Source organism: Sorex fumeus, unplaced genomic scaffold, assembly GCF_029834395.1.
Source record: "Sorex fumeus unplaced genomic scaffold, SorFum_2.1 ptg000054l, whole genome shotgun sequence".
NCBI classification, from domain to species: domain Eukaryota; kingdom Metazoa; phylum Chordata; class Mammalia; order Eulipotyphla; family Soricidae; genus Sorex; species Sorex fumeus.
Window position 1 is genome coordinate 29759751 of NW_026606111.1, and position 27041 is coordinate 29786791.

At 44.1% G+C, this 27041-nt stretch overlaps 1 protein-coding gene across 1 annotated transcript in view; it reads right to left on the reverse strand.

The window, feature by feature from the left end:
* FYN (FYN proto-oncogene, Src family tyrosine kinase) overlaps positions 1–26046 on the reverse strand; it is a 121614-nt gene extending 95568 nt beyond the window's left edge. Inside the window, exon 1 of the mRNA XM_056125010.1 lies at positions 25977–26046. The gene's annotated coding sequence lies outside the window, so the exon portion shown is untranslated. The remainder of the gene's footprint in view (positions 1–25976) is intronic.
* Positions 26047–27041: the final 995 nt, after the last annotated feature.

Genomic DNA, 27041 nt, shown 5'->3' on the forward strand with positions numbered 1-27041 from the left:
AACCGGGATTCAAGTTCACTGAAAAGGAGACTTGTCCCTGCATTTTCTGAAGCTGACAGATCAACTGACGATCCCATGAATGAATGCAAGTCTCTAGTGTAAGGTAACAAGTTTATTTGAAAAAGGGAAAAAATGACCTCACTTTGACAGAACCACATTTGGAACCAACAACAACAAACACTAAAAGAAGCAGATGAGAAAAGGACAGTTTTTGGCTGAGGCTTTTCCTCAGAATTTTGATACTTTTATGCCATTGCTTTTTTTTTTTCTGTTCACTCCTCCATTACGCTGTTTTGGGGGTGCTGTGGACAGGACATCTGGGAAACTTCACACAAACCCATCCATCTGCTTTTTACTCTGAATTCTCTTCAGCATCTTTTTTGTGCAGCAGGAAGGATGTGGGCTCCCTTTCAGATTCAAATGAGGCCAAAGAGGCCCCTCTCAGGTTGAGAACATCAAGTTTTTGTTACACAGTAGCCTGAGAAAACCAGAACTTCTCTTGGGGTGGGTTAACCATTTTAGCATGGGATTTAATCTCAACTTTGAATATCAAATCCCTAGCTCCTTCCTTACAAAATTTAAAACAAACAAACAAACAAAACACATCCAGCGGATAGCACAGCCCAAGTCTACCAGCCTATGAAGAGGATTCTGATTTTCACAGTTGAGACCAGCACTTGCTAACGGATTTAGAGCGTTTAAGTGGTATAAGACAACTGTTTGGAAGAGGCAGTGTCTCCTTTCAATTTATTTCTGGAGCTTAAAGAATATGGTCTAAAAAGCCCACTGGGCCCCTTCCTCACATATTGCCCAAACAAAAGACAAAAAATATTTATCATGTAGCAAACAAACATTGAATCTTTGCACTACTTCTTAAAACTGGGTGTACAACACCAAGATCCACAAAAAGATCAAAGTAAAACCACAGAACAGTATGTGGTGTGGGACTGGTGAAATGCCTTCTCTTTGACCTTGGGAAATGCTTTATGGTTGATGTTTTTCTTGAGCCTCTATGGCACACCTACCTCCTTCTCTTCCTCCATCCAGCAACCATGTCCTATTTGCATGGTATCTGGCCTCTAGAGAGCAAAAAAGATGTCTAAGCCGTTTTTCCAGATCTGGAACCACGAGAGAGAGAGAGAGAGAGAGAGAGAGAGAGAGAGAGAGAGAGAGAGAGAGAGAGACAGACCTGGCAGTATTCGGCTTACTCCCTACTCTGCACTCAGGAATCACTCCTAATGGGATGCTCGGGATTGAAGCCAGGTCAGTTATATGCAAGGCTCCAGACCCGGAACTACTTTTGATAAAATTTTTTTGATAAAATACACAAATAATTTTACACCAGACAAGTGACACTATAAATGTCAGTTGTTTTGGTGGATCAAGTATCAAGCTGATCTCAGATCACAGAAAGCAAGTGAAGTAAGTCTGGGAACACTGGTGGAGGGATTGCCATTGAATTATTGTATGCCTAAAACTCAACTATCAGTAACTTTGTAAATCATGTCTCTCTAAAATGAAATTAATAAAATGTAAAAAATAGTCACTCCCAAAGGAGGAGGAATCAACCGCCTCATGATTTCATTGAGGACACACATCTTTTTATAGCTTGAGAGAGGAAGCTCATTTCTAGACGGAGAAATGATGAGAGATGGTCCTGGCCCACATGAACACTGGGAGCAAAGATGGGTGTCAAGGGAGCCATGGCAGACCCTTGGAGAAGAGTCTCAGCCCACTAGGTCTACATGGTCAGAGGAATGAAACAGTGGGTACTCTGTACAGCCTAAAGAGGTGGACTGGATGCAAACCAGAGTGAAGGAAGAGCACTGAAGCGTTCTGAGCAGGATTGACATGGTGTGGCAACTCCCTGCTGATGACTCACTGAGAATCTGCAAAGGGAATTGTAGTAAGAATGTGGTTTCAGAGGTTCTACTGACCAATCTTGATTCAGAGAGGTGATAGTGGCAAGCAGGGTGACCAGCGCTATTGACTCAGAGAATGAATTCCAGGATTCTAGCAATGTAGTTGACTTATTCTCATATTTGAGAGTTTAAAAAAAAAACATAAAAAATGGTGACACTGAACGCCCATAAAAGAGAGAATAAAAAAAGAGTACCAGATGAAATTTGATCCCATTTTCAATTTGAAATCTCAGTGCTAACTAGTCTTATGGGAAAAAAGAGTTCTGGGAGAAAAGTATCAAGGAGCACTTGACAGCAAAAGAGGAAAAAAAAAAAAAAGGTCACATGAAAATAATCCTGGGGAAGTGCTTCAGCATTTGCTCCTCTCTGCATAGAGGATGCTTTCCTCTGAGGGATATTTAGCCCCCTTCCAGTTTTGACAGCGATCAGTGAAATGTGGGTCTTTGTGGACTTCAGCAGTACATGATTTTCTAAAGGCCTCTCAGACTGTTGCGAATAAGACAGGAAAATGTGGATTGATACCAGGATGACAAAATGAATGAAGCTGAGTTGTAAGTCCAAATCCACCTAGGGGGCAGCCTCACAGGCATAAATCAGGGCTTGGGTTCTAACAAGTTTGCCAACACCTTTGATGAAGATATGGAATATGAACTTGGATAAACTATTCCGATTAAACCAGTTTTGGAGGGTTACAAAAAAGTTGAAGGTGTCAATCTAAAGACAGGAAAACTCTTGATAACAAGTGAGGTGATAAAAGAAGAAAATATGAGGGCCTATACCACACACCCACACCCCCAAAATTGCATAGATACAGGATGGGGTACATGTGGTTTATAGCAGTATGTATGAGAAAGATTGGGGGCTGTTAGATAAGAGTAATTTCAATTTGAGTCAACTGTGACCAAATGTGTTGTTCACTAAGATACAGCATTGGGCCCAGCTTTGCTTAGATCCAGACCCCAGCAACGCAGAGAAAAGTAGGTACTTTGTACATAAACAAGCTGGGGAAAGTTGATTAATAAATACAGAACTGGTAAACCAAGGAGGAATGATTTTTGAAGTTATCATGGAGAACTGTCCCTTAGTGAGCCCAAATCAGAAGTTTAATAGGCAGTTCAATGAGCTAGCAAACAGAGCTTGCACCTACTTATTCTTATCAATTCTAAACCTGGAGTCCTTAGGAGCCAAGGCAGATGAGTTCAAAGGGCAGTTCTGTCTCTCCATTTCTTATTCAATGAAGCTATAACTGCATTCTCTGATGGAAGGTGGGACTCTTCAGTAGCCTGAATGGTTCAAGGCCCTACGCAGGTTGGAGACGAAGGTTGGAGAGGATCATGAAAACACGAGTAAGGGGTGCTGTTCCCACTGTGAGGAGGCCTTCTGACACCTCTGACCATCTTCCCACAGGGTGACCATTGTGAACTCCAAACATCCAAATGTAACAACATTCACTTGATATCTGCAAAGAAGGGCAAGTGGCTTCTACTCTCTCTGAAACTACAGAGAGGGACATTTCTAAACAAAGCTGGATATCCATAGAAACACAGAGCTGGGGTTCCCTGAGCACTGGCAGGGCACAAACAAGTGAAAAATACCGAGTTGTTATATGAAAGGATAGTTTCTCATGATTCATCTTAATAGAGAGAACTTTCCAAAGATAAGACTTTTTGACTCTGGAGACACCCTGGCAGAGTATGAAATGAACATATGCTGGTTAGACTTAGATGGACTTTAAAGCTCCTTCAAGTACAAGAAATATGTATGTGTATATATAACACACACATATACACACAGCTGCTCACAATGGACCACGAAGTTGTCTGTTTTCAGAAGATGTTTTTTGCAAGATATAGTTTCACATAGTGAATTGAGTCTTGGTTCATAGACTGGCATCTTAACGTATATTTCCCCGCTGAAATATTACATAGTATAAAAATGGTGAGATAATGTGAAAATGAATGCTCTGAGACCAGTACCTCTGAAAAAGTGTCTCATGGTAGCTTGGAAGTGAAAAGACGATGAGCAAATTCTGAAAGAGGATAATGTCTGTGAGAATCACTCCATGTTCTTCCTAGGTAACATATCTAATCATACAAAAAGCATATCATCACAGTTATATGAACAAACTGACAAACACAGCAAAGAAACATAACAATAGTGATTAATGAATAAGTAAATATAAGATTTGAAAAACAAAATCAAGAAGTTCAATCTAATTGGGTATATTTAGAATTATCTCCCCGGTATTAAAAAAAATTCACACAAAGTTTAAGAAAGACTTGTTAAGATGCCAGTCTATGAACCAAGACTCAATTCACTATGTGAAACTATATCTTGCAAAAAACATCTTCTGACAACAGACAACTTAGTGGTCCATTGTGAGCAGCTGTGGATACCACTGAGGTCTCTACCAGATGGTACTGGATGGAGGGAAGGCTGTGTGGTGCTGGCATTCAAACCCAGGGCCTCAAAGCAGAGGTGAATGTGGGCTCTAATTCCTATATCACATTCTCCCCAACAGAAGATATTTTTTTAAGATAGATATTTAAAGTTATCTTCTTCCAAAATAAAATTATTAAAAAACTCCCCTGGGAACTTAAAATTGACAATGCTCATAACTCCTGAATTAAAGAAGAAATAACTATGACTGAATGAAAACATTCTACATTGAAAGCTGTCGGATTCCACTAATTAGATTTAGAAGGAAAAACTTAAATCTCACCCTAGTAAAGAAAAAAATGAAAATGAACAATTCTATTTCAAACTCAAGAAATAAAAAGTATTCAAAAAAAGAAATGATAAAGAAGTCAATACGTGAAGAAAACAAAGATACACTAGAGAAAATAAAGGCCAATGAAAACTGTTTATATTTTAGAAGATTGACAAAAGAGATAAATTACCACAAATTGATGAAGAAAACTATAAATGATTAGAATGATAGAAGAAATGGTAGAATGATAAGTATCAGTTTAACATAAAAATTTGTGTTCCTATATATCAACAAGTTAGAGAAATGGTATATCATACTTAATTTTCTAGAATAAAAATTACCTTCTGTCCTTCAAAACACCTCACTTGGAAAAGCATAGAAGGATGTTGCTTTTGCATAACAAAAAAAAAATTTAAGAAAGTAACCACACCGTATTGTGAAACTCTGAGAGACAAGAAGTATAATTTCAAGGAGACTTACAGAGTATTCCTCTCTCTTCTACAGTTCCTACAGGAAAGCTTCACTTGAAATAAATTAGGTGTTGTAGATGGGGTTACGGGGAACTGTGCTGAATCACATGTATTTACTGGGGAAGAAAGAAGTTCTAGGCCTCTGCAAATCAAACACTATTCCAACAGAAAAATAGGGTTGACACTGTTTCTTCTACTCAACTGATAATAAAGTCAGCGGGAAGCAGCCCTCCAAATGATATCCCACATTGGGAAGGAGACATGGGCTAAGAGGTAGGAACAAAGAAGAGTTCGGTTGAGAAATCCCTACACAGAGAGCTGAACTGGAGAGTGCCATGCTGAGTGAAGTGAGTCAAAGGGAGATGGAAACATACCCAATGACCTCTCTCACGTGGAACACAAAGAAACACAGAGAGGGAATAAACAACAGCCAACAAAAGGGAGCCAGAGCCTGGCAGGGCTGGGGAAGAAGGCTTCTAGGGACAGAGGTGGAAGGATGCAGGCACTCTGGTGGAGAATACAGCATAGAAATATTATATTACTCAAATTTAATATTAACACTATTACAAATCACCATGGCTAAGTAAAAAAGCAAAGAAAGTCTTCAAATGTTTAAATACATTTTTGTTTACATGAAGGTTATAGGAAGAGCTTAAAAAATTTTTGTTCGCTACTGAAATTTCACTACCTTCAAGCATAGGATGACACGTAAATTCTAAGAAGCTCCTAAATCAATAGAGATCTCAAAACTCTTATTCTACATTCGGGTATATATATCCATTAGCATGGGGCTTGGTTGGCTCATGCTTTTAACAGTCATAGAGGAACATGCTGTATCACACACAACTCTTTTCCACTCTGCTGACTCATGCTCATTCTCACTGGGATTTTTTTTTTTAATTTGGGGGGTCACACCTGGTGGTGCCCTGGCTTGTTTCTGGCTCTGTGCTCAGGAGTGACCTCTGGTGAGGCTCAGGGGACCACATGTGGCACCATGGATTTGAACCAAGGCAAGCATCAATTGCATTCTTTCTCTCTTCTGACAGGGCTTTAATATGTGAGGAGCTACAGTAGACAGACTTTTCAGGTGCCTTTGCTGGCACTATCCCTGATAATTTTGTAAGTAGTGTCCCCTTCATATCTCTCATATCTCTCAGCTTTCCTCTTTCCTGTGTTTCTCCTTCTTTCTTCTTGTCCGTGTGTGTGTGTGTGTGTGTGTGTGTGTGTGTGTGTGTGTGTGTGTGTGTGTGTGTTGGGAGCCATGCCGAAGTACTTGGGAGATCATGTGCTGGGATCAAACCTGAGGCTCCTGCATGCGAAGCATGAGTTGCAGCCCTTGGAGCCATCTTCCATACCCTTGTTCCATTCCAAGAACAATGAATGGCATTTCCACTACTGCCTCTCCTCATCTTAGACCCACAAGGCATTCTCTAATACACTTGTTCTAAGTAGATTTAGATGGCAAATCTTTTTGTTTTGTTTTTGGCCACACCTGGCTACAGCTCAGGGCTTACTCCTGGTGGGAATCATACAGGTTGCTAATCTGGGTTGGCCACATGCAAGGAAAGTGCCTTGTTCTCTACTATCGCTGTGACCCTAGGGCATCGAATCTTGAGCCAGACAACTTTTGAGGGCTGGGTCCTCCTGCCTCTCCAGTCATTTTGAAAGTGCTGCCCCCTTTCTGCGGGTTCCTTACTTGAACAGCAATCTCAGTTTCTCCCTAGCTCTTTGCACTTTTCCAGGCTACAGAGGGTCATTATCTGTTCATTTCCTCAACTTTACATTCAAAATCTGGTTCGTTGGTTTCTTAAATTGGCAGCAGCAAATTCTTGGGTTAAACTGGAAGCTCCTCAAGGGCTCCGTATGGTAATTACTTAAATGTCAATGTTCTCTGAAAATGTCTGAAGAAGAAGCCAATTGACTAAAACTTGAGAGTGCAGGGCTAGAGCAGGTTAGTTTTCATTCTATTGCTCTCCCCCATTGTGGTTTGACTACAGAGATAGATGGTGTAAAGACAAGGAAATGCCAACTCTAGCCAAGGGAGGTGAAGTTTCACTTTCAGTTTTCTAAGCCTCAGGGCAGATTAAATGGGACAGGGATGAAGCAAAGTGCATACGCATCAGTGTGCAGGACATTCTACACATTCTGCAAGTGTAAAGCATTATCAGCTCATTGCAGGCTTTATCCATAGCCCAGTTTAGATTCCAAACAATAAGCTACCAAGTCACCCCATGCTGTAAGCTCCTGGAGCCAGTAGCAAAATACAGCTTCGGGTGGGGGCAGGAATTAAAGACTGACAAAACATACATGGGAAATAAAAATGAGCAAGAAGAGCCATGCAACCAAAGAGAGAGCAAACTGGCACTGTTTGGAGGAAGAAAGCCTCTAATTGCCTCCACCCTCCTGCTCACTTCCATCTGCTTGCTTTGAAGGAAGTCCAGCGATAGGCTCCTGGCAGTGGTGGGGGAGGAAGGAGGCATATCCCAGGACCTGGTGGACTTCCGCAGGTAGACACCAACCAGAAAGGGAGAGCCACGAGCATGGCTACGCTCCAAACCCAACAACAGTTTCTGCTCTGCAAAATGGTGCAAACAATTCTACATTTGGAAGACCACAGGAAGCAATACAGTGTTCTCAGAGGATAGACACACACAGGATGACACTCAGGGCCTGCTGCCTCTGAGCCTCCTGGGGCAGAGAGTCACTCATCTGCAGGGGAAGTGAGCAGAAGCACAAGCTCTGGTGTCACTAAGCTTTCCTTGGCAAAACTCCCAAGTGGCCATCTTGTAACTTAAAACATTCACCTCCAACTTGGCTTTCATTTTGATCCTTTCTTTCCTGTCCTCTCTACCTTTTTCTCACCAACCCCTAGGCTCCAGGCTCTCCCCCACAGCCCTCAAACATTCTGGGGTTCCATGATCTTGACACCTTCTTGTACTTATAGTCTGGTCTGAGAGAGCTTCCTCAGAACTAGACTGGAGATGTCTTAGGGTCACAGAGAACGTACAGGATAGGTATCTGAAAGCAACTCAAGTGTCTTGTCCACTGATGATTGAAATGAATGGGCATTCACAACCCCCCTCGACATTTTATTGTCAGAAACCTCAAACATAAAGATTAATAACTTCACTTAGGACATCCATGTACTTACCATCTACCATAAATAGTCTATGTTTTCCTCATTCTCCCAAAGTGCTGCTTAGATGGATAAAAATGTCTCTGGGTCTGAATTCCTTCTGAATTACTAGTTGGGCAGAAAGCAATCTCAGAGAGTGTCTGTTTAGTTACCAAAAAATGGATCATAATGCCAGAGGTGCTATGAGGATTCAATGTAGTGATGTATGTGTGTTGTACATGTACATGTGTGTATGTGTATGTGTGTGGTCGGAGTGTTACTGTAAGGACATGGAACCAACTCTTAGCTTACACAGTTTACTGTCCCTCTCTTAACTATAGAATAAGAATGAACAAGTGAGGATAATAAAAATCCAGGAGCAGATGACACAGCATGTTAGAATCTTACAGATTGTTGGATTCTGAAGAAGGTTATTGGGAATTCTTATGCTAGTTCATTTTCCATACCTTTGAACTTTTCTGTAATGAAACCGTAGACTGTTTAAAGGAAACCCAAATTGGTGACTGGAGGGAAAGAGAACTTCTATATCAAGAAATCTCTCAGGAAGTAATAAAATAAGTGGAGACACTTGGGATAACAGAGTGGGTTGGGGAGGCCTCAGGCAGGTCAGGGAGGTGAGGGGAGGGGTGTGAGGGAAGAAAGAGGCAGAGGGCAGATGAAGAACCAGCTCCCTAGTAACTGGCTTGGTTCGCTACTGGGTGAGAACCCCCGTACTGGCAGAAAAGTGCGAAACCACACTTTCCAGTGTATTAATTGCAAGAATAAATACTTTGCATAATGCAAAGCTGGTGCCTGCAGCTAATCTGCCAGCGGCTGCAAGTGCGGAGCCTGTGAGTGAAGCCAACAGAACCGAGATCCGCGCACAGCTCAGCCCCACAGCCACCACATTTTCTCTCCCACTGCTGTTCTACAAGGCCTAAACGGGTAGAGCCCAGGGGTTCCCCAGGGGACCCGGAGAGATTTGGAGGAAAGCACAAAACAGAAAGCCAATCTGTGGCTAGCGCCAAACAGAAGGGAAAGGAAAAGCTTCATTTCTTTCCTGTGAGAATAACGCCACCCTCCTGTTCCAGTCCCTGGATTCCTTCCCCTCCCTGCTGCGTTCATTCTCTCTGTGTTCCCCTTCCTGGCAGAGGGCTCTGACAGAATGGGGGAAGGAGGGCTCCCTAAGGGGCAGAGCAGGGTCTGTGATCACAAGGATGGGGAGGGGGGCACTCTCCTGGGAAGGCCAGGCCCAGTGGAGCCAGCCCAGGAGAGCTGCTCTAGGAGAGTTCTGCCAGGAGGCCAGTGAAGAAGATGAGGGTTTTCAGCAGAGGGGATGGTAACTCACTCTCTCTCTCTCTCTCTCTCTCTCTCTCTCTCTCTCTCTCTCTCTCTCCCCCTTGGAGGGGCTGGGCAGAATGTTGATGACAAGTTATATACTAAACTGTAGTACAATTCTCTGCTCCCCATTTCATGTCGAATCTGTAAGTTCCAATGTGACTGTGTGTGCAAACAAGAGTTTATAAAGAGGTGATTATGGTTCAGTGAAGTCCTAAGGGTGGGTCTGCAGCACGACTGGTGTCCTTAGGGGGAAAGGAAGGGACTTTGGTGGAGAGGAAAGGACAAAAGGTCATAAGGGGATAGGGAATTTGCAAGCTTCTTGCAAAGAAGCCTCAGAGACTTGTCCTGTAGGGCACTAGTCTTCTGAGCACCTGAGATAAGGCAGACAGTTTGGGAGGAGTTGGGAGCATCTTTAAACCTGAAGGATGAGGAAGAGGTAAGACTGAAGTTGGGCCTTGCCGCAGCAGCTCAGCCTTGGACTGAGATGCCAAGGGAGGCCGGGGAGGACTCCTGAGCAACTGCTGCTAACAACAGCCCCTTGTGGTCTTGCTAATGGGATAAAGAAGAAGCATGAGTGTTAGAAGTGACAGATAGTGGGTTGGGCAGACTTGTCATAAAAGGACTTGGATGGCAAGTTTTAAATGATGAGCCCTTCTTCAGAGGGTAATGAGGGGGTCTGTAAGTGTTTTAGCAAGAGTGTGACAAGACAGAGATATATGCTAAATGGGGAAAGTAAAGGCACTCGACAGAGTAAGCCACTCTAAGTGCCAGGTGTTCTATGACCACCATAACTCCTTCCTCCTCTAATTCTCAAAACAACAGGCACTTTGGAAGGGAGGTTACTGAGGGTCACAGAGGTGAAATGACTTGCTCCAGATCCTACAGCTGGTCAGCTGGGAAGCTCATAATCAGCCAGATATCCATTACCAAGACAGTGTTCTGACCATCCTGCCATGTAAAATCCCTGGGCTCCAGAGAGATGAATCAGAAGTATAGCAGGTGATCTGCAGACCTTTGAAGGCTTGAAGCTGGAGCCAGGCTCTGCTGAAAACCCAAATCCAACCCAAGTCTAGCTCCCAGAGAACCACCTACTCCTCCCACTAACATGACTGGGCAGCAGGACAGGGCCTGGTTAGCTTGGGGAGCAGGCAGAGAAATGGCAACCAATTCGAATGCAGTGTACCTCTAGAAATCTCACTCCGGGTTGAAGAGATAGTATCGGGGGCAAGACACTTGCCATACATGTTGCCAACTTTGGTACAATTCCCAGAACCTTATTTGTCCCCCGTGAGCACTGTTAGAGGTCATTTCTGAGCATAAAGCCAGGACTAAATCTTAAGCATCTATCTCTAATTCCCCTAAAAAAAAATGGCTTTCAGCCATTTGAACAAAACAATATCTGAGCTGGTTATTGTCTTTCCACATTCCAACAAAGTCAGAGGGTCAAGTTACACATTTTCCTGTGATAATTTGCAATATCAAAATACGAAATGATGTTTATTTGCATATAAGCTATAGAATATGCAGGAAGATAAATCATCTCTACAAGCCAAACTCCAGATTTGGTTATATTTTTTCAAAGCCGTTTGAAACAGTTACTTTCAAGCCCTCATCCGAATGTTGAAGAGAATTCAATTATCCAGAAAAAAAACAAAGAAAATTTCTGTGTCTACAAGAATGTTAGACTTAGTAAAGAATGCCATAATCATTTGGTATTTTGGCTTGGTCGCTCTTCTAAAACCACAGGTATATTCAGGAGTGAGAAAGAATGAAAATTGGGGGTTAGAAAGAAGAAGGAAAGCTATAAATAATGTCATGCCATGATAAATAGTTAGGGACCACTGTCATAATCTTAATGCTCTCCTCTAAGGGGAAAGATATTTAGTATTTTGAATGTAATGCTTACAGAAGTAACTAACTATTTTGAAAAAATTATATATCACAATCACTACTATAAGATACAGAGATATATAAAAGTTCTCCCAGGGAAGACAAAACCAAAGGCTGACTATGCTCTATAACTACCAAGTGTTGGACATTGAGACTCCTGGATTACCTAGAGCAGGAAAAGCAAACCTAGTCAGATCAAAGGCTGTTGAAGTCAGCTTAGAACACAAATGATGCCACAAAGGCCCCCCCACCCTTTTTTGGTGGGTGGGCCATACCCAGCTGTATTCAGGACTACTACTCCTTGGTCAGTGATCAGGGACTATTCATGGCATTGCAGGGGGGGTGGGGGTGGGGGCGGGAACATATGGAATACCGGGGATCAAACGCAGGTTGGCTGTGTGCAAGGTAAATACCCTACCCACTTGACTACTGCTCCAAAGTATTTTTATTTTCAACTTTTGGAGTTTTAAAAAAAATGTTGAGAGCTATTTCTTTGAAAAATAAGTAGAACACTTTTCATTCCTTTGCTCTCTTATGGCTCAGGGAACAAGTTCTGTGGTTCTCTAACATCTCAGCACTACACACCCTCTTCCACCCCAGAATGCAGCTGGGTAGAATTGGATGGGTATGCACACATGTACCTGGTATGAGTGACTGGGGGGTCTCCTTCCTTTTTGCTCTATAGATACAATCATGTCATGTTTTTCACAGTGCATCACAAATGTTAGATATTGGTCTCAAACTTAAAACCTGTAGGGGAGAGACTGTGTACTGACATACCTCTATGTTCCTGGAGCAAGAGCAATACCAACACCTATCCTTGAATGTGTATCGAGTGAGAAAAAACTTCAACAAGGAGTTTTATCTCCAGACAGCAAACTACTGGAACTGCCAAAATATTCCTCATGGTGGATAACAAAAAAGCTCAACACATGCATATAAAAATATTTCAGAACACTCGATTTATTGAGGTTGCATAAGTAAAAATTTCCTAAGGTTTGTTAAGTGGAAAAATTGAGTAAGAGTAGAGGTTCTAACACACCTGTGGGAGTTGTCACCTCAGAACCTCTGATAAAGGGTGATTTGGTTAAAAACCCCAGTTTTCGGGTGAGGGAGGTGGTTCAAAGGGCTGGAGTGCATGTTTTGCATGTAGAAACACTGGATTTAATCTCCAACCTGAGAGTTCCCCAGTAACATAGGAGTGACGAAGTCTTGAGCTCTGAGTGGGGAGTAGCCCCCATGTACCATCAGATGTGATTGAAAAAAAAATTCCAAAGAAAAAAATACACAGTAAGCCCAAAGCATCCAGGTTGAATACCTGGAGGAAAGACTGCCACTGCTGTCTGCCTTTCCTCTCCAAGCACAGCACACTCAGCCACAATCCACTACTGATACTGAAGATGAAAGTGAAATGCTTCGACTCAGCACTACCCTTGGAAGCAAAAGCTAGGGCCTTCGCCACCTGGCTGAAGTCAGCTCTAAGTTCTGGTTACCAAGCAGAAATACAGCTACTGAAATGATACATTAAAATAAACATGAGATATCCAGTCTTTGACTAAATAGATGGTGCTTGGGGTTGGGGTGTCTAAGTGAACATTACTATAGGGAAGTTGGGGTGTGGTGAGAAAAGGAAAGAGCCCTTGTATCATTGTTCTGACTTTAATTTATTTACTTTTGTTTGCTTCTGGGCCACACCTGGCAATGCTCAGGGGTTATTCCTGGCTCTCCAGTCAGGAATTACTACTGGCAGTGCTTAGGGGATTCTAAGGGATACCGGGGACCAAACCCAGGTCAGCCATGTGCAAAGCAAGCACCTTACCCACTGTACTATCGCTCTGGCCCAGATTCTAAAGGTAAACTTAAACCTAAGGATTTGCACAGATTTCAGAATTGGGTGCCCGAGAATAAGAGAGATCTCTAGTAAGTCAAATGTGAATAATACCACACTGAAGGGACTTAGGGCAAATCCATTTAGCTCGTTTCGTGAGGCCTTTGCTTCAATTATGGACAAAGACCACAGAGTAAAGAGCAAAGGTCTTACCCTCAGTATCCTTTACTTCAGTGAGGTGGACAACATAGGGTCTGACCCCAGAGAGACTACCCTTACCTCATTTTTTTAAGTTTGTTCGTATGTTTGTTTTTGTTTAGAGGCCACACCCAGCAGTGCTCAGGGCTTACCCCTGGCTCTGAGTACAGGGATCAGTTCTGGCAGAGCTTGGGGACCATATGGACTCTGGAGATCCAACCCAGGTTAGCCACATGCAAGGCAAGTGCCCTACCTACTGTACTATCTGCAACCCTACTAATGCCCTATCTTAATTTCAATTCTTACAAATCAGAATATAATCTATGTGGGTGATGTTCATCCTAACACACCCTAGGAGACAGTCAGCAACAATTTTGTCATTTTTCCCACCTGGGATTGTCTAATATTTCAAGTAACAGGGTAATTAGCTGGAGACTTGTCATTCAAAGAAAATGATATCTCACCTTTATAATGTCTGTGAATAATACTCTCCGTTGTACTGTGAATAATGCTCAAAATGGCAGCAGCATCTTGGGAGAGTATTTGATGAATTCACAAAGAAACCATCATGAATCAAAGAGAGGTACATCAGGTGTGAAAACAGACTTAAAAACTGCATGATCTATATCATATATATATATATATATACATATATATATATATATATATATATATATATACATACGGGGCTAGAGCGATAGCACAGCGGTAGGGCATTTGCCTTGCACACAGTCAATATGGCCAACCCGAGTTCGATTCCTCTGCCCCTCTCAGAGAGCCCAGCAAGCTACCGAGAGTATCTTGCCTGCACGGCAAAGCCTGGCAAGCTCCCCGTAACGTATTCAATATGCCAAACACAGTAACAAGTGTCACGATGGAGACGTTACTGGGCCCGCTCGAGCAAATCGATGAACAATGGGAGGACCGTGATCCCTGATATATATATATATATATATATATATATATACATATATATATATATATATATGCTGTGTTGGGACTGGAGCCATAGCACAGCGGGTAAGGCGTTTGCCCCCGGGTTTGATTCCTTTGCCCCTCTTGGAGCCCGGCAGTATCGCCCGCACGGCAAAGCCTGGCAAGCTACCCATGACGTATTCGATATGCCAAAAACAGTAACAACAAGGCTCACAATTTGTTGTGAGACACTACTGGTGCCCACTCATGCAAAACGATGAACAATGGGAGGACAGTGCTACAGTGCTATAGTGCTGCTCTGTTGAGGGGTCTCAGAGATGACTAATCAGTATGTGCTTTACAAATCAGTTGGTTTGGATGGGACGAAAGAAAGGATGATTTGAAAAAAAAAACGACCCTGATTCTGATAGCAAAATGCTCACGAAAGAAGGGAAATCATGGAGACTGCCCTGGAGTAATCTGGAAGTCAGTTCCCTCTGTCACTTCCAAGATTGAGGACGTGGGTCTTGCCAGCTGCCATGACTGGCAGAAACTGCTGAGCTGGCGGTTACAGCCTCACCCAGCATCTCCCTATAATTAGCGTCCGCCTGGAGGAAATGGCACAGAGAGGAGAGGAATATGTGGCCTCAGTTTGGGGGGCGGACAGGAAGGCTGACTGCATTTCTCTCCAGAGCTTTCAATGGACAGTCTGGCTGGGTGTGACCTTGGAGAGGACTGTGAAACTTTTCCCCACCCCCACGCTGGCAGCCACAAGCCACACCAGGCACACTTGAAACTCAATGTTTTGTCTACACTGAGATGTGCTATTAAGTTCAAGATATGCACTAGGATTTCAAATGCTTAGTACCCACAAATTCGAGAATTTTTTAATGCTGATTGCATGGTGATAGGAACCTATTTTGAGATCCATATGAGGTTTGATTAAATAGAATATTAAAATGAATTTCATCTGTTTCTTTTTTTCCTGATTTTTAAAAATACAGCTACTAGAAACACTCCTTGGCTTTTATTTTTGTTGGGCAGCATGAGTTCAGAATCTCTTGTTAGAAATGAGTGGTAGAGGGTGGCTAAGGGTTCACATAGGACCAAGCACTGTGGAGCATGGGGTGACTTGCCAGGATGATACATTATGGTTCTTGCCAGTTGATTGAAAATGTGAGCTTTAGGGAAGTGGGAGGAGCAGTCACTAGAGACTCAAGCTAATTAGCTGTCCTCTGGGCCCAACTCAACCCCTCTGTGGTCCTGGTAGTCAGCTAACTGATAGAAGGGAAAGCAGCACAGTGGCACTAAAATCCTGCATGATCAAGATAAGAGGTTTGTTTGTTTTTTTTTTTTGGTATGGGGGTGGGGTGGGAGCACATGGGTAGTACTCAAGTACTCAGGGCTTACTCCTGTCTATACACTCAGGGATCACTCCTGGGAGCGTGGCGGGGACCCTATAGGTGTTGGGGTTTGAACCTAGGTTAGCTACATGCAAGAAAAAAGCATCCTACCTTGTTCTGGTCCTAAGAAGGTTTTTCTTTACCTGTATCTTCCAAACCTCAAGCCAATTCTGTGCAAAACAATAACAACAAACTTAATCTTTTCTTCCCCTCAGCCTAGTGACAAGTGAGGACCATCCAGAGAAGCACTGCTCTTGATCTGACAGTCTCTCTTGGGGGAACACGCTTGCAGATTCTCCAGTGTCTCATGAACGAAGTTAAATATACACAAAGAACAAGGAGTGCAACATGAACAAAAGAACAGACTTTGCCCACCCTGCCCGCCCCCCATCCCACCTCAAGGACTCAGAGAACAATTTAAAGAGAAAACCACCACAGGTGATATTCTGAGGGAAATGCACTTGCATTCTTTCAAGGCTACAGACATCTGTAATTGTGCCACAAATCTACTGATTAAGAAATTCAAGGTTAAATCTCACTTCCATGAAAATTAGCTTTCCCCTTCTTCAAAAATCAATCAGCGTCCCTATCACCCAAATCAAAACAGTATCACATCTCAAGAAAACTGTTTAACATTTCTGTTTAAAAAAAGATGTTGAAAATAGACAGGCCGACCACAGAGTTCCAATTTTAAACACAGCCTTCGGCTTACTCACAGGGCGACCTCAACTCGAGGCAGGGCTGGCGCTGAAAGCTGAAGGCTCAGCTGATGAGTGTCGGGAGACGGTAACCCACACTGGAAAGCTGGGGTAGCTCGTGCATGCCTGGTGGCTTCTGCTAGAGCTGGGCACACATCTGTCAGAGACCAGCAGCCCCTGACTCTTTGTTGTTTTTTTTGGCCACACCCAACAGTGCTCAGGGCTTACTCCTGGCTCTGTGCTCAGGGATCACTCCTGGTGCAGCTCAGGGGACCATATATGGTGCCAGGGATGTAGCCTGAATCGACTGTGTGCAAGGTAAGTGCCCTACACACTGTACTATCTCTCTGGCCCCTGACTCTCTGATATATATATATATATATATATATATATATATATATATATAAACTTTGCATGTCTCCAGCTACTGAATGTCCTCCTCGCTAAACTTCCCTTACTTATGCATACACCCTGCCAGCGAGGCATTTGTCTAAGGCAAGGACTGCAGGAAGGGAGACAACGGCAGAGTAGGGGGAAGGACAGCTGGAAGGAACATGGAAAAGTTGAAAAGCCCAGGTTCTAAGCCTTCCAGATCTGGCTTGACTGACTGCTGTCCAGATGTCTTGGGCAAGTCACTTCATGTGTAGGAAGTGGATGAGTTCCACTGGAAGGTGTATGCATACCTGGTGAGCTGCAGCAGCCAATCTCTGCTCATTTTACCTCTCTCAAAGACAAGACCAAAAATGTTGATCGCAATCTATCAGTGCAGCAAAACCTAATCTACCACCAGGGAAATGGCTGTAAAAATATGAAGGCCTATGGGGCCAGGCAACAGTACAGTGTGTAAGGCACTTGCCTTGCTTATGGTTGATCTGTGTTTAATCCCTGGCATCCTATATGGTTCCCTGAGCACTGCAAGCAGTGATTCCTGAGTGCAGAGTTAGGAGTACCCTGAGTGTGCCCCATTCCCCTCAAAATATGAAGGCCTAGCTCACACACTATAAAGAATTGAAAGTCAATATCCAATGGTGAGCCAGGAAGATAGTTAAAAGGGTTGAAGCATATGACTGCCATGTGGAGACCCCAAGTTCAATCCCTGACACCCCATCCCCCTCCCAGTCTATGAAACTGCCTTCACAGATGAGTTAAGTATGTCCAGGAGTGATTCCCCGGGCCCGCTGTGTACCTGTCAACACAAGAAGGAAGGACAGATGGACATGACTTTATCCTATATTATAACAGATCCAAACAAGGATTATCCATCCAATGATGTTTCAAGCACAGTATAAGAAGGTTAGTAGGTGGGGGACAGGGTGTTCACAAAGGACCCACATGCTATCCCACCGATGCCTAAATGAACTGAGGTATATCTATACACTGGTAAGGTCTGCTTACCACATCATCCAAGAAATCAAACTTAGCACTGCAGAAGGCTGAACAAACTCGAACCCTCCACTTCCTGATGTGACAGTACCAAGCATGCAGTATCATCACCTGTGACAGATTCTTGCCAAAAGTAGCTCAACCTGCACCTGATAACAAGCATCTAGGGCAGAGGTTTCCAAACTTATACTGACCCTTTTTAGGAAAAAAAAATCACTCAATGCCCTGCTGAACTGCACCAAAGGCTACTACTGTTCCCTATCATCTGCCCCCACCCCATGGAAAAACGCTTGTTTAACCTATAACAATTCCTAGGAAGACAGGACTGGTGAACAGACAAGTCAAGTGTCAGCTCCTTACACCACAACCAACCTGAGACAAGTGGGGAAATTTAAAAAGGATAACAGTATTGGGTGGGCTGGAGTGATAGCACAGCGGTAGGGCATTTGCCTTGCACACGGTCAACATTGCCAATTCAAGTTCGATTCTTCCGCCCCTCTCAGAGAGCCCGCCAAGCGACTGAGAGTATCTTGCCTGCAAGGCAAAGCCTGGCAAGCTACCCGTGACGTATTCAATATGCCAAACACAGTAACAAGTCTCACAATGGAGATGTTACTGGGCCCACTCGAGCAAATCAATGAACAACGGGTGACAGTGACAGTTAACAGTATTGGGTAATTTAATGGAATTATTGTTAAACTTCTTAACATCATGGCTAAGTAGAATGTCCTCACTCATATTTGCTACTGATGAGGTAAAGTTCAGAGGTAAATAAGATGCTCACAACTTTCAAATGGTTCAGCAAAAATTATATAATGCATACTATTTAACATTTTATAAAAAACAAATTGGAAAGTTGAATAAATCAAGTGTGGCAAATTTGAACAAATGGTGAATCTAGTTAAAGGACATGAGAGTTTGCTTTAGCAATACCCATCCAGCAAATCTGAAATCTTTAAAAATAGAAAATTGGTAAGAATCTAGAAGAGGTTTTTTTTTTAAAAAAAAAAAAAAGGAAAGAAAGGAAGAAAGAAAAGAAAAGGAGAAGAAAAAAAAATCTCAAATGAAAAAAAAAACACACCTTCCAGATAATATCACTATCTCCCCTTTTCATGTTCCTTCACATTTCTATTCAGGTCAGCCTTTTCATTCAATACATCTTTATTTTTGCCACTTTCATAAATCTCAGGTGTGTTCATTCAAATTGCTCAAGCCACCATCTCAGCCTTTGTTGGTTGACATCAAAAAAATCAAACTTTAAACAAAGCTCCAACAGCGGGCTGTAGAAACTCACTAGGTAGGGATGGAGCCAAAGATACATCAAAAAACTCCTGGAACTGACACCTGAGTCCTGACAGGAGGTTTGTAAGCCAGTGAGAGTGGATCAAAGGCGGTGGGTGGCACATCTCCTCGGGCTCTGAACGTTTCTGAAGGTGGCTCTTCCTCGCTCCGCCTTCATGGGTGCTGACTGAAGAATGCGGGCTCCTGTGCTACTACCTGAGTTGGGAGCCCATTGGAGGGTTTGAGAGAGACTGCGTCTGCACACAGCAGCCTGCGCCTGCACGCCTGAGATAGGATGGCAAAGGTATAAGCTGCAGCACAGCTGCTCTGAGTCCTGAGATGCCCGGAATGAAGAGAGCTCCACAAGGGCCCAGACAGCCCCATCACAGACCAGCTGAAAAACTCAGCCTTATTTCTTAATGGGGGCACAATGGACACTGTGCCAGGGACAATTCTTCATTGGACAGGCCTCTCCCAGACATCTCAGGGCATTTAGTGTCCCATCTACCATCACTATATGCCAACAATGCCTCTAGTCTTTGACACTGAATAACCCCTGTGTCTACCAAAGGCCCCCGACCTGATACACTAGCTAAATTCTCCCAACTCCATAATACCTCCTGCACCATCTAACAAGTGGTTGGGGAAGAGCAAATGGGCCACAGCTCCTTGGATATATGAATGACATGACAGATATTTCATCAGACTACCTGCCATGAAGAAGCAGGGCTGCAGGGCTCAAGACCCCGGGCCTCTGCAGTTAGGGCCAATCCTAGCTCCCTGACTATGGACTCAAGTGGGTGATGACTGCTAACTCTGAAAATGTTTCTCTTCCACAAGTGGTAAGTGTTGGTTTATAGGTATTCCTGCAGTCAAAGCCCACGGTGCAGTATGAATTGCTAATACATGGGCCCTGGGGACGGACAAGAAGGATGGCAGTGTCAAAGCAGCCAAGAAGGAAGATGTCCCCCAAAGTCGCCTTGGAGACAGGGAATGACCTGGCATGGAGCTGTCAGTCTGGAATGAAGCTCAGTGTGGAGAAAGGGGTGACATTCTGCCTTGGGACTATGCCGCGGGGTCTGGGAAGTTAGGGTGAAGACAATCACTGCGGGCTTCACCTCATGGGGCTCAGGCAGCTGCCTCCTGGAAACAAGTTCTCTGGGAGATCTGAATAGGGAGAGGGGGACTGCCGGGAAGGTGCAGAGACTACACAAAAGCTTCTCTAGACATTCTCTGGGTCCAGAGACATTGCGCGCCATCTCCCTCCTGAAAACCCTCATCTTATTTACTTTATAGCTTAGAATTTATGTAAGAGTGCTTTTCTAGCCCTTAGGTTTAGAATCGATTCAAACTTGCTTATTTGCAGTCTCTCTCTCTCCCCAATTTTCACTGGCCTGCCTCTGTCCTCCTGTACACACACACACACACACACACACACACACACACACACACACAGAGTTTCAATAGGAAACTAATTTAATTTGCTGATCTCATTCCTCCAGTTTCATTCACTTTGAAATGAGGAGTAGAAAATACTGACTGGGCAAAATGTTCTGACCATACCCCCCCCCTTCTACTCCAATCCCCCCACTCCCCTATGTGACAGCCAAGGCCTGGGGTTCTAACAGGGAGGTGAGGCAGGCCAGCAAATGTGGATGTGGGGGTCTGAGGACAAGCCCGACAGGACAAACGGAAGCAGTTGCCTTCTCTGGTTTCAGGAGTTGGGCCATGCCAGGTGAAAGAGCAGGCAAGGGGCCAGTAAGTACTGCCTGGCCTTGGACAGAGGCTGAGAAACAAGTGGCTCTAAGTGTGTGGTTTTCCTGAGAGCTGTGATATTCCCACCAAACACAGTGTTTTACAATCTCACTCAACTCTGCTTACAATTCTTGCTTTGGTTCATTGTTCCAAATTTTATTCATCTTAAAAAAGAACAGACAGATAATGCTCAAGGCCCTAAATCTCTAAGCTTAGCCATCTGAAATGAGATCTCTTTATCCCTGTCTTTTCCGGCTTTTCAGAACACAGTTTCACGGCATTCTTGCAGGAGGGAAAGATTATCAGAAAAAAGAGAAATGAAGGGGAAGGAAAGCCAATGACTATTATACTAAAGCCTTCAGTAAGGAAATATTTATGTCCACAAGCACACACCACACCCTTTCTGGGAAGATATTACTGGCCATGAAGCTGGGTTAACGAATATCAAAATATACCTCACCAAAAGCACAGCTCCCCTCCCAAAATAGGCCCTATAATTAAAGTCTTCTCAAGTGGATGGTCCTATCTCGAGCCTGACATATGCTGCTTTAATCTCCTGACAACAGATGTAGCCATATTGGGCTACAAAACTTCTCCACAGCTTACGTTTAACTGAGCTGGTGGTGTCACTTGGAAATTTATGCCAATAAACAGTCCAGCCCGTGTCCCACGACACCTAGTCTCAGTGATCGCAGGAGAGCCCTTTCCTCCCTGCGCCCATTGTCGTCACACCAGAAGCACTATCCTGTCAAGAGGAAGGACTAGCCCAACTGAAAGACCATTTCATTTCTGAGGTCACTGGAAGGTAAACAGATTTTATTTATTTATTTATTTGCTTTTTGGGTCACACCCAGCGATGCACAGGGGTTATTCCTGGCTCTGCACTTAGGAGTTACTCCTGGCAGTACTCAGGAGACCAAATAGGATGCTGGGAATCGAACCCGGGTCAGCTGCGTGAAAGGCAAACGCCCTACCTACTGTGCTATCTCTCCAGCCCCCAGATTTTAAAAAGCCGAGGTTCAGATGTCCAATCTGAGATCACCTCCTTCCTGCAACTGCCTGATAACCTATGTGAACAGCCTTTCTTAAATTTGGTCAGAAAGTCTTTCAGTCTAAGCCCTGAGACCCCAGCTGCCTGTTTGCATGCCTTAGGGGAGTTTTTTGATCAGAGTCAGGGGTCAGGATACAAGATGGTCTTCATAAGTGTTTTGGGATTTTCTGAACAAACTTCTTTAGGATTTTCTAATCACAGATACTTATATATAACCAAATGTCAAAACTCGTAAAAATATAAAATTTTAAAATAACAAAGACTTTAGACAAATTGAAATTGGGGGGTAAGGGAGGGGGTGGGCGGGGAGAAGGAGGGTTCCTGGGCTACCCTCAGTAGTTTTAAGGGTTTATTCCTAGCTCTGTGCTCAAGGATCACTTCTGGCGAGGCTCTGGGAACTCTACGTGGTGCAGGAGATTGAACCAGTGTCCACCACAGCAAGGAAAGCAGGCAGTTCATCTGTGGCACTCCCAGACACTTAAATTTTTATAGGAGCCATCCCAATCTGGCCAGCCTGGGTGTGCAGCACTACCCTGGCTGCGAATCCACCTGGCACTGATGCAGACAGGGAGCAGTGCGGTCTTGCCAGACCTGGGCGTGAACTCAGGCATTCTCAAGTTCAATGTAATGGAAGTCTAGTTCAGGGACATGCTAGACTCTGATCTACTTGAAGTATCTCCTTGGCCCAAGGCATTTAAAGCTTTTCCTTCCTTCCTTCCTTCCTTCCTTCCTTCCTTCCTTCCTTCCTTCCTTCCTTCCTTCCTTCTCCCTCACCCTCCCTCCTTCCTTTCTTTCTCCCTCCTCCCTTCTCCCTCACCCTCCCACCTTCCTTCCTTCCTTCCTTCCTTCCTTCCTTCCTTCCTTCCTTCCTTCCTTCCTTCCCTTCCTTCCCTTCCTTCCTTCCTCCTCCCTCACCCTCCCTCCTCCCTCCCTCCCTCCCTCCCTCCCTCCCTCCCTCCTTCCCTCTCTCCTTCCTTCTTTGCCACTTTTCATGGTGTCAGGGGATAGTTCTGACTCTATGCTCAGGAGAGATCTCTAGGTGGTGCTTTGGGGATCGGATGCAGTGCTGGGGACCAACTAGGGTCAGCCACATGCAAGATAAGTGCCTTATCTCCTATACTATCTCTAAGGCCCCATACTGACATTTTCAAAATTTTAGGGTCTGGGGACATGAGAACTCAGCAGCAGAGTGGATGCCTCCTTTGTGCTAGATCCTGGCCCCAAGCACCACAAAAACAAAGAACGCAAAACAAAATTTTAAATTCTATGTTGGCTTTTGCTACTTCAGTACTGCCCACGTCTAGCATGAATTACCCCATGTGTCTGGGTGGGGGACAGTTCTGTGTGCTGATGAGACCATCATCAGGGTCTCAGTTCTGAGCATGAAAGCAGAGGGTAGGGTTGGTTGGGGTCTGCTGCGGTGATGTACAGAAGTGGCAGTCTCCTATACTCCTCTAGTCAGACCACCTTAAGGGCTGCATTTCTAGCTTCATGCTGGAAGGTCATGGTAGAGCAGATGACTGGGAAGGGAGCGAAAAATCGCATCATGACAAGGAACCAAAGACTGGGAGACAGTGCGGAGAGTCTTTTCCTACTTGGCTGGCAGGCGTATGGGACAGTGAGTGGACTTGTCGTTGACCTTTTAGAAAGAGACTGAGGACAGGGACTGACTCAATAAAGGAGCACAAATGAGCAGGCATTCTGTATGCCAGGCGGTGCAGGACCTGAGACTATGGGAAGAAGGGGAAGAAGGGCCCATGCCCAAGCCTAAATCAGATACTTACTACAGCTCAGTGAAGAGCCAGGAAGTATTCCCCTCCGCCCTGTTCTTCCCTCTTTCTTTGGAATAATCTGAGTTACACATTCATTGGTTTAAATGCCTGCTCTTTTGTCCATGAAAAAAACTAAGGTGTAATGAATATATAATAAAATTCAACCTTTTGAGCAGATAGTTCTGTGCGTTTCTGTAAAAGCATACAGTTATATGAGTAACACTGTATCAATTTTGGTTTTTGTGTTTTTGTTTTTTGGGGGCCATGCCCCCTGTGGTGCTCAGGGCTTACTCCAGAGTAAGTTCTCTGCTCAGGGTGTCACTCTTGGTGGGGCTCAAGGGACATATGGGATGCCAGGGACCAAACCCAAGTTGGCTTTTTGCAAGGCAAGTGCCCTCCCCACTGTTCTATTGCTCTGGCCAACCATAATCAATGTCTGGAACAATTCGATCATTCACTAAAATTTTCCTGGGGGTTCTAATTGTTTTTTTCCAATTGGAGCAAGCTGCTTGTGCAGTAGCAAGTGCCTCATCTGAGAGAATCCAGATTCCCCTGTCCGAGTTGCTGTCGATGAACCTTTCCGTTTTCTTCTGGCCAGGGGAAGACTGGGCCAGATACCCCCAGAGGCCATGCTCATTTCTTTGATTTCATGGATCGGGTGTTTCCCCCTGTGGTCATGTCTGACCTGAAATGCCAGCCCCATTAGCAAAGACAGGAAGGCCTTTCTCCAATCACAGATAAAAGGCCTCACTAAAGAAGACCTGAATTCTTTCCACCCAAGCTCAAACATTTCAGCACAATGCCGGGATCTCTGTGAAGGTTACATAATAAGCACTCATCAAAAAAATTAAAAATGAAAAGGTTTGGAAATGAAAGCCTAAATGAGGTAATTAAGGCCCAAGCCTCAAGGCCCCAAATTAAGGGCACAATCTAGTCTCCACCCTTCTCTTCCTTCTGGTTATGTTGGTTTAAAATAGCATCAGCTCCAACACTGAACAAAACTCCAGTGGTATGAGGGCATTCAACTACAGAGGTGGCAGAAAGGAAGTTAAATTAGCAACCTGTCCAGGATGGGTCTCCAGGGCAAGGAAGGCGGCCTATCTGGTGTGGGGAGTTGGGGTGGGGGCGTTCCACTGTGAGCTAGGGATTGGACTGGCCACGATGATAGCAAACGGGTGTGACCTCCTGGTCAAAGCAAAACACATTTTTTGGAGCCTTTACTTGATTGGAAAATACCTGTTTCCAAGACAAGGTTGTTTCATTACCAGAAGTAACTGCTTCATTGAGCACTACCAGGCCCCAGTACAACCTAGTTCATTTCATTTTCACAATCACCCTTGAAGGTATAAGCCTTACTTAATAGACGAGGTAAAGGAGGTAAACTTAACTTCGAGCAAGCACAGAACCTGAATTTTAACTCAGGCCTCCTGATTCTCCAAGGCTGGAGCAATAGCACAGTGGGTAGGGCGTTTGCCTTGCACGCGGCCGACCGGGGCGACCCGGGTTTGATTCTTCCACCCCTCTCAGAGAGCCCAGCAAGCTACTGAGAGTATCTCACTCGCACGGCAAAGCCTGGCAGGATCCCTGTGATGTATCTGATATGCCAAACACAGTAACAAAAAGTCTCACAATGGAGATGTTACTGGGCCCACTCGAGCAAATCGATGAACAACAGGAGGACTGTACAGTACAGGACAGTACAGTATAGTACAGTACAGTACAGTACAGGTCCTTTTCATGTCCGCCAGCATGGACTTTTGGGTAGGTGCTGAATTGAATGCTCTGTCTCTCACCCCCATTTGCTACTTTGGAGTGAGTTCCTGAGGATGCAGCGTTCTTAACTCCCTTTAACTTTCCATTTCCCCCGGGGTATCTACCAGCCTGTTTTGCTTTAATTTCACCATACAGGCCACAAGAATCCCTCTGCTTTGGTGACTTATTTGTTTAGTTTACGAGTTTATTACTCTTGTACTCCATGGGCAGCCTGGATGTAAGCTAAACCATCGAGGGTATTCCTTACTCTGTGTTCAGAGCTTTATTAAAACTAGCCTTCTCATAAATCTTAGAAGAATCCATATTGTTTAGCAGCATCAGCAATAACAAGAAAAAATTGTCAGAAAATAGCAACTGAACGGCACACTTAAGTATAGAATTTCTTTCAGTCTAGGTTTAGTGCAGATTTAAAAAATGAAAAGATCAGGGCAATAAGCAGAAGATTTTAGAAACAAAAGCAGTGACACTTACCAAAATTTCCCCCAACGATCACAAACTTTATATACACCACATGTCTTCTAATACAGATGCTGGACTGGTCCTGAAAAACAACAGCACAACAAAAGCAGAAATTCATCATTAAAATGAAGTAATTTAATACAGAGACATTGTGCTTCCTTTGTGGAAATGACATTCCCTGTCTGGGGCACCCATCAATGGACTAAACTCTCTTGGCCAGATTCCAATGTACTGGTTTTCACAGGAAGATGAATCTGATTTACAAAACCACTCAGCACTTACAAGGAACAACAAAATCTGGACAATGAAATCAACCAAAACCAGTACTTATACTTTATTTGAACTTTTAACCCTTTACAATAACTGATGAGAATGCAGTATATAAGAAAATGGAAACCCACAATCTCCTTCTACTCCATTCAATGATCTTTCCTATTTATTTCCCTAATACTGTCACCAGACTGCTTTGAGACCTTCATCTTTAGTTTTTTAATTTTACTTTATTACCTAAAAATAGGGATGATTGCCCTAACTTTACCGGGTAGTTGTGAGAATTAAAAAGCATACGTTTTATATTGTTGCTTGCCGCATGCAAGGCAAGCCCCTTAACCTCTGTACAATCTCTTCAGCTCCAGAACATTCCCTTCTTTTTATTTCTCCTCTATGGAGACTGTCGAGGCTAGACAGATTTCTTGGAACAGACACTGCAGTTCAAGCATTTCATCTGCCCACAGGGCACCTGAAAGGACTCTTGTGTGATTCCTGCCTGCATGTTTGGCTTCCAGTGAGGCAGTTTTTCCTAGCCAGTGCCCAGTGGCTTTGACTCCCCTCCAGCCTGCCCAGCCAGGCAGATCAAGCAGGTGATTCCCTAAGTAGGGCTCCAGCATGACCCTGGTAAAAGGAGACAGTTACCAGCTGCCCTGGTTTTCATTGTGGACCCCGGAAGCCGAGGGAGGCCCCTGGTTATAGGGCAGGCAGTCAATCAGATGAAGAAAGCCTGTCTTCCCTCTGACAAGCTTTCTGAGTAGTCCACACCCCACCAATACGGCCTCTCAGATGCCTCCGCAACAGCCAGCC